The following is an 8,971-nucleotide window of genomic DNA, read 5'->3' as shown; positions in this document are numbered from 1 at the left end:
TTTTGCACCAAAATTACCCCACTGTAAAATTTAAAAAACACTGAGTGAGCAAAAATTTGTGAGATAGCTAGTTATAATAGCTAGTTATAAGATAGGTAATTAAATAATGTTTACATATGTATACATTAAAATCTGTCATATAAATTGGTCTCTTCATTAGAAATGATACTGATTGCCACCATTGATGGACAAAATTTTTTCATAATATTAAAAATATCTGTATGACATTATATTCTGCAGTTCTTCTCTGTTGTACCGAATATCTACACTTTTCAAATTATCATATCGAAGTTAGAAATTCAAATATTGTGACAAAATTAATTTTGTAGGGATACTTAGTCGGGCAACCTTTAGCTTTAATGACAGCCTGTAGTCTCCTGGGCATGCTGTCATTCAGGTTCATGCAAACCTGATCTTAAATTTTTTTTCCCAGACTCGGTCTGAATAATTTTTGGTATCAGTTTTACTGGTGGTTTATTTTTGGGTATAATTTGTCATAAATCTCCTAACTGTGATATTTTCAGAAATAGATGTCGCATTTTTTTCATCTGAAACGTGCTGCGATTTATATTCCAAAGCCTCTCATATAATGCAGAAACACTCAAGCAAGCAAAACGCACAACGCGTGTACGTATTTGTACTGGTGCAGAATGAGAGGGACAAGTAGTAGGCTGCAGACTAGCGCATTTGTGTGAAATGATTCACATTCACTTTCACATTAGATTCACTTTCGCCAGAAAGTCGTGTATGACTAAGGTTGAAACACATCCGACCGAACTACAAGCTTTCCAGTGATGTCTGTGAGAAAGGCATATTCACTCGACAAGCTCGCACATCTGCGACGCCGCGCGCTCAATCCACTCAGCGTGCTTTGCTTATCAGCTCGTGCACATCAGCTATACAGGCGTTAATACTGAATGTTTAACATTATATTCATTGCATACATATACTTCGTAGACATCCTTAATCTCTAATAACTCCATTCTGCTGTCTGTTGTTCTGTTGTCGGTATTTCTTTGTCTGAATATGGCACTTATCACATGCTGTGTGGTATCGGCGTTTGGTATTGGGGCATTTTAACGAGCTCAGTATCGGGCCCGATACCGATACCAGTATCGGTGCATCCCTAGTAGGCGTGGTTGACTCTTAACTTTTAAAAAGTATATCTTTTTGGATTTGAGACTTCAGTCTTTGCAACTTTACAGATCTTCTTTATGCACCAAGAGCTTGTAACACTCCAAAGAGAAATGAAAAATCATATGACCCCTTTAACAAACTAATGCACAAAATCTCAGTATGACTTTACATATCACAAAATGAATTTCTTTCTCGTAATTTAACTTCATGTCGCAGAATGTGAATTTTAACAAAATAATACACAATTAATTCTTAGTGAATGTGTGTTTAAGGTTTTTTCTTTGCTAACACTATTCACTTACTAACTGTAGAGAAATATCAGTAACACAATGGCACTTCCAGTGTTATATGAATCCAAGGCTGTGTATCACAGCAGCCAGACCACAAAGGGATCACAATTAATGTTGCCTGATCTTAAATATGGCACACAGGGCTGTTCCACTTCCAGATTGTGAGAGATTCCCGCCAGGGAACGGATATGGGCTCAGCGTGTCTGCCAGCTTTACCCTCAATATGTCAGTGTTAGCGCTGCGGTCCTCTTGTTCCTCTCACCCTCTGCAGTAAAAGAACAGACACAGCCGGTCTGGAATAATGACTTGGGCTGTCACATCAAATCAAAAGGTGCTATCTTAATCAGTGAGGGTTGTGAGTGAAATGCAATGAGACGTGTCTCAGGCCTCTTTTTTTTTTAGAAAGGATTTTAAAGGTTTCATTATGTCACAGCCTTTGGATCACTGTCTTGATTTGATTTGAAGAAATAGTTAATTCAAAAAAGGTTTGGAAAAGCATGACGGTGAGTAAATTATAACAGAATGTTCACTTTTTGGTGAACTATCCCTTTAAATCAGTCTCCAATTTATCCAAAACTCATTTCCCCTTTTATGTTGTCATATTTAATCAACTGAAGATGTGGTGACCATAACAATACATACAATTATCCAACAGAGACATTAAATGCTACTTAACTCACTTCTTTGTGGAATTACACGATCACCTAATATTTACACCATCGGCTAATGGAAGCTGTTTGTGTGTCCACATTTCCCAGCTGTGATGTTTTTATTTTGTATAAAGGAAGAAGGAAAATATGCAAACTCCAAACCTCAGCTGCTACTCACAGCAGGCCTTTCAAGACACAAAAATGGTATTATGCAACAAATTGGCAAGGAGATGGATCTGACAACCATGTTCAATCCACTATTTTCTGTAGTGCACATGAGATTCGTCATTTACTGCCCCCCCCAGTTCTGAATAAAAATGAGTTATTCTGGTAGTTCCAGGCTCTGAGGCTCTGATAATGTATTGGAGGCGATATTTCTGCACTCTACTGTCTGTAATGACTGCTGTCAGTGAATTAAACATTAAACGTAACTCATGCCAAGGTGAAAAATGCCTAGAGTGGTTTTTATTTTACTGGAATAATCACTTGCTCCTGTTTCTTTTTCCTAGAAAGGAAAAATACTAATTTATCTTCATTATCTCCGTTTGTTAGGATAGGACAATATTTGGCCGAGATACAACGATTTGAAAATCTGGAATCTGAGGGTGCAAAAAAAAAAAAATCTAAATATTGAGAAAATCGCCTTTAAAGTTGTCCATATTAAGTTAAAAATTAAGTTTTGATATATTTATGGTAGTAAATTTACAAAATATCTTCATGGAAGATGATCTTTACTTAATACCCTAATGATTTTTGGCATAAAAGTGCATATTAAACATCACTCCACCTGCTGACCGAGTGTCAAGGACTCACTCTGCAGTTAGACAGACAGACAGACAGCATGGCATGAATTACCCTAACTAAAATGAACAGACCACAGTATAAAATGTCTGGTACAGTTAAGTCAAAAAGCAAAAGCAGTTAGTTATACATTTAATAACATTTGAAACCTATTCAAATTTGTCATTCCAGTTATTAATTTAAAGGCATGAGAAAGATACTGCAGATCAACTGAAAATGTGAAAAATTAAAAGGTCAATGACAAATAAAACGTCAAGATCTTTTTCAATTTAATGACTCTAAAAATGTCATGTTATGTAACCACATATTAATCATTATTGTAATAAAAGATAAAAAAAAAGAATATTAATTCAGAAATTAAAAACATTAGTATAGTAAATAATTGATATAAAAATGTGTCTAGAATTTCTGAAGAAAACTTCAAGTCTTTAATCAAAAGTCAGACTTAACATGAACTCAAACATTTCTCATACAAAAATAAAGGATCTGAGATGCTTTCCACATTTATTTCATATCCCATTACTCTTACAGCATGTCAGCAATGGTCTCATTTGTGTCTATTTCTATTTCTCCCTAAGTAATTTTACGAGAAGCATCGGAGAAGTTGATACTCCAGTGTTATATTTGAACTCCATTATATATCCTGTGCTTTGACAAAGCAACCTCCTGGCGATCAGCTTTTCCTCTGGGACTCTTATTTTGTCCTCTTTGTTGTGACTGAATATTTGTGTTTGAACTTTGACAACACAATGCACAGTGTGAAGCTGTTTTAAATAGCACTTACTAAATGCTCAGAAAATATAAATTAGCATATGTCCTTTCCAGAGAGACATTTCAATCTAAATAAGAGCTCCATCTTTCACTCGCTCTCCCTTTGCCGATCCTTCACCTGCAATCATCGCAATGTGAAGTGAACTCTGATGGTCATTTGAAGAGACAGCCTATTACCTGAGTCCACAGGGAGTCTCTCTCTGGTTTACCCCTCGTGTCTTTCTCCCTCTCACTCTTTCTTGTGCTCTGTCTCTTTGTCTCTGTTATGTGTCTGTCTATTTTTGTCAGTAAGCCCAGCTCAGGAGTGCCGAGGTGACAGCTGAACAGGCAAACGTTGTCTGAAGGTTTTCTACTAAAGAACACTCTGCGTCTCACTGTAGCGTCAGATGAGAGATGCCAAACTGCTCTCGGCTTCCACAGCTGCACGCGGGAAATCTTGGCAGGAGTCTTAATATGAATTCCACAACGGATTTTTGGATTTCTTCTTCAACACTGCAAGTTTTACAATGAGCGGTCGTAAAAGAGCGAATGGGGCACATATAGCAGTGGTTTTCTCTGAATATCACACCACTATTTGGATAAAAAGTGTCTCTTATGCAGTCTCATTTTTTTTCTAGTGAGGATGTGTAGTCTTCAACATATTGAGCAGCTGTTTTCTGTGCTTACAGTAAGTTTAAAGACATGGATGATCAGACAAGAACAGCACACAACAAGCATATAGCCTGCTTGTCTATTTGTTTACATTTCAAAACATCAAACATTCTAAACATATAGAATAATTTAATGATGTTAAATATTAGTTATGCCAATATGTCATAAACTACTTGAATAATTTACTGTAAAGGAAAAATTTATTTGGTTATACTATCTTTTGGGAAAACAACATTTCCTAATGAGTATACATTTACAGAAAGAAAACTTAACTAAAGGCCATTCAGAGCCTTTTAGTTGATACTTAAGTTTTAGTTGATAGTAAATCAACTATAATGACATTTTAAGTAAAAACTTGGACTTATAAGTTCCTTTTAGATAAGTATGAGTTAATAAGGAAATCTTAATCAATCAATCAATCAATCAATCAATCAATCAATAATTTCATGTAGTCATTTTACTGCAAAACAGTTTATAAAAAAGTGACACATGGAATTTTTTTTTAATTTTTTTATTTTTTATCAAAAGGATGCGAGACTTGACAAAATTGAGATGTGGATTCTGTGTCAGAGACATGTGAACATGTCTGTCAACAGCTTTTCACTCTGGAACCAAAACCTTTCTTCTCTCTGTATTTCTATGACCAACTATACAGCAGCAGAAGCCTACAGCTGAATCTTCACTTCAAATATTAAGGTGATAAGTCCTCTTTCAACAGATCAGCGGATAAGGATCTGCCTTTCGGAAATAGTTCTCCCAGAAATGAACATTCTGTCATCAGATAGATAGATAGATAGATAGATAGAGCAACTGCCTGCTTATTTATTTCAATTTATTTATTTATTGTTATTCTGTGACTGACACAAGCTTCCGTACTGAAATATTGTGAAATATTATTTTAATATATTTTAAAATGTACTTTATTCTTGTGTTGCAAAACTGAATTTTCAGCAGCCATTACTCCATTCTTCATGGTCACATGATCCTTTAGAAATCATTCTAGATTGCTGTCTGTAAAAGTCTGTACTGTCACTTTTAATCAGTTGGTCCTTGCAATTGTTTTCTGGTCAAAACTTTAATGGAGAGAGCGATTTAGTACAAAACAAACTGCATCTAAACATGGATTTTACATGATACAGGTGAGGCTCATCCTGTGCTTTGGGTTCCCTGTGCTGTTTTGTCATTCCTTGCTTCAAGATATGTAAACCATTAAAAAAGAGCGCAAGTCCTGAGGTGATGAAGATTAATATATGAAATCTCTCCTGCTCAGGGAGCAACCACTTTGATGGATGTTTGTTGGAAGACCGTAACAGTAAAGAATCATTCCTCCACAGTCTACTTTCTACCCCAGTCTATTCGCTGTGAAAAATAAACACATAATCGATGAGCACAGTATAATGGAGGAAGTACGCTTAAGAATCGGCTGCTCTGTTGAAAGAGGACTTATCACAAAAAAGGAATATTTGAAGTCAGGCTTCAAATGCGGGGTGATTCGCCTGTGTAGTTAGTCGTAAAAATACAGAGTGAAATTTTTAGCACAGAACAAAATGATGATAGCAGCAGAGCTCCTAATCTGCAGCTAAATCACAGTTTGGTACGCTTCACTGATGCATGCTGGATAATTGCTTTTGTATAATTGTCTGTGAAGGACCAGAGAATGAGGAGCCGCACCATTATCCTTAGACATTCAAAACATGTGTGACCTCTACGACATCTCCTGACAACATTTTCAAATAATGTCACGTCATTAGACTCTGTAGACCCCTTTCATACAAATACGGTAATGAGTTGATATTAAAACAACAGATTTTCTTGGTACAACCTTGTATGTTTAGCTGTAATCCATTTCTTTTTCTCAACTTCATTGGCATAAGAATGTAGTTAACACTCCAACCGTTGTCCTTAAGCGACACATTTCTCTTCAGTGCTGTCACCACCGCCTTTGTTCACAACATTGATGTTAGGAACACAAACTGTGTCTAATAAGCCCCGGTTATCCTGTTAATACTCCATTAGGTCAGCAGGAAACAAGTTATTCAAGCAAAGCAAGCACTAATGTCTCTAAAACATCAGCCAAGGCATTCAGTATCAGCTTGACTAAACAAGGCCTTTGATCCAGTTCCAAAACTGACACGGGATACAGAAACAGACTGAGATTCAATTCACAATGTCCAATAGTTTATTTTAGAGACATCCTGTTGGGATACTTACAAAGTTCCTGAATTTACATAACCTTTGTGTGTGTGTGTGCATGTTTGTCTATCCCAATGGGGACCTCAACCTGAATGCACACTGACTCATGGGGACTCGTGTCACTGTGAGGACCTAAATTGAGGTCCCCATGGGGAAACAAGCTTATAACACATCTTCTGAACGAGTACAAAAACTCCCCAACAAAAAACACACGTGAACAGGACGGAGAAACGAGCGATCTCTTATGTAAACAGATGCCTATGAAAAATAATACGATCATCAGCAATAGATAGCATATAAATGAAAACTGCATAATTTTACGGAGTGAAATGTTGATCCAGGAAGTGGTCGAAAATGTAAAAATGCAGAAAGTTTTTTTAACTCTTTCCCCCGCCATTGACGAGTTAGCTCGTCTTTTAGAAGAAAACGCTTCCCCGCCACATACGAGTTTTTACGGCTTTTTGTGTTTTCACTGTTATACACTCGGGGGCGCTATTACACATCTTCTGAACGAGTACAAAACCTCCCGAACAAAAAACACACGTGAACGCGCTGAACTCGTTCAGTCTTCTTCTCTCAGTAGAGTAGTCAGGAGCAGAACGATGTGATCGCTCGGCTCCGAAGCGAAAAGCTGAATATGCGCTGCATCTGCTGCCTACTTATACTCACGCTGTGATCATATAATGTGATACAGCTGGATGCAATAATCGCATGCCAATATGCATTGGCTCATTTAGTTTACACTCGAAGTAGATTGGTCTCTCTAAGCGAGATCCCAATTCGTCGATCATCCGACGTGACGTCGAGAGTGACCGACTGAAAGGGAACAATCAATAGAAGGCATTGTCTTGTAAAATAAGCAGGTTTTTAATGTTTTGAGAGTTTTGTTGTACATGAAAAAACTATATATATTAAAATGTCACACTAATTATTGTGTATAAGTACTTCAAAAGTGTATTCATCAAAGTAATTTCAAAATTATACCACTGTTTCCATTTGTATCGAAAATTTATATGCATTACCTCTGATTAGCTAAACCTCATTAAGGATGGAACTGCATCATATTCAATAATAAATTATAGATTTATGAATTACCTCAACAATACCAGGGCCTTTACATTCTTCCAGAGAGATGAGGATTAAATTGGAATCTCACACCAATGTCCCCTTTTCTGTTTACAGCAAACAGAGGCAAATGAGAGATTTGTGAGAGGGGTGAGGACAATAATCAGTCTCTGTGCGGCTGACATGTTTAATTAATTTAATTTCACTGGGCCACTCCTCCTGTTCGACCCAGTGATCATTTTTTACACCACCCCGATTCATTCACAGCTGGGGTATTAATCAAACTCAAGTCTGAATATACCTGAGATATGTCTTAGCTCACTGAAAAAGAAGCTATTTGATCATGAGAACAAGACCAAAAAAAAATAAAATCCCAAAAGTCTAATTGAGATGCTCACTGCTTTTGTGCCTTTCTCTTCTGGTCTTAGCTTCATGCTGAAAAATTCTTTCAAAATGACGTGCTACAATAGGCAAATATGCCGTTGATACCCAAATCCAGTATAATTTGATAAATAATATTTTTTTTGTTGTCACGGAATGTAGTTTTAAGAGGTTTTTAGGTGATAATGTAGTTGTTTAGACTTCAAATATGCAGTTTGTTAATAAAGATAACACCTATTTGAAAATTTGCTTTGCCGTTTTCGGAGATGTGAGCTCCAGGGCGTCAGCGGCCATTCAGAGCTCATGAACCCGCCGAGAGCAGCCTCACCTCGGCCAGATTTCTGGAATTTGCCGCTGGCTCTGAGTAGTTAAACATGTGATATAATTTGTTTTGGCTAATCCTACACCACACCTAAACTTAACAACTAGCTTTCTAAATATTAATAAGCAGCAAATTAGGAGTTTAGTGAGGCAAAAGTCTAAAACCCATTCACTTTTTATTCATTTTAGTTTTAGTTATTTAGTGCATCAAGTTAAACAACAAAAAAATAACTTATCTGAGCAACTATCTGAAATTAAGTAAGTTTAAATTTGCTTGATATTTCATTTTGTTTCAGTTAACGATTTTTTTTATTTTTTTTTTTAAAAACCTAGGCTCACAAATGTCAAAACAGCATTTTTAATAAATAATGTTTTACTTCAACAGTGTTGTAGGTTGTGTTTACACAAGTACCATTTTACATGGTTCTTTTGGAAAGAGTAAATAATGGATTTGGCTGCATTTGCTGTTGTTTTTACAAACTCAAAACAGTTGTTGCATCGTGAGACCAAGTACATTTAGACCTTTGATATGATTGACAGCTAGTGTTTAACATTATGTTACCTGCCAAAATACAAACACCACAACAGCAATACCTCACGATTGAGACTTTTGTAATTGGGCCATATAAATAAAAAAGAGAAAAACATAAACAATTCAGCTATTCAAAACCATAATTAGGCCACCTACTAACATCTACATTTGGCCAGCAG

Source organism: Sinocyclocheilus anshuiensis, unplaced genomic scaffold, assembly GCF_001515605.1.
Source record: "Sinocyclocheilus anshuiensis isolate Anshui unplaced genomic scaffold, SAMN03320099.WGS_v1.1 scaffold1, whole genome shotgun sequence".
NCBI classification, from domain to species: domain Eukaryota; kingdom Metazoa; phylum Chordata; class Actinopteri; order Cypriniformes; family Cyprinidae; genus Sinocyclocheilus; species Sinocyclocheilus anshuiensis.
The sequence above is the reverse complement of the archived record's forward strand: the minus strand, read 5'-3'. Positions refer to the sequence as shown.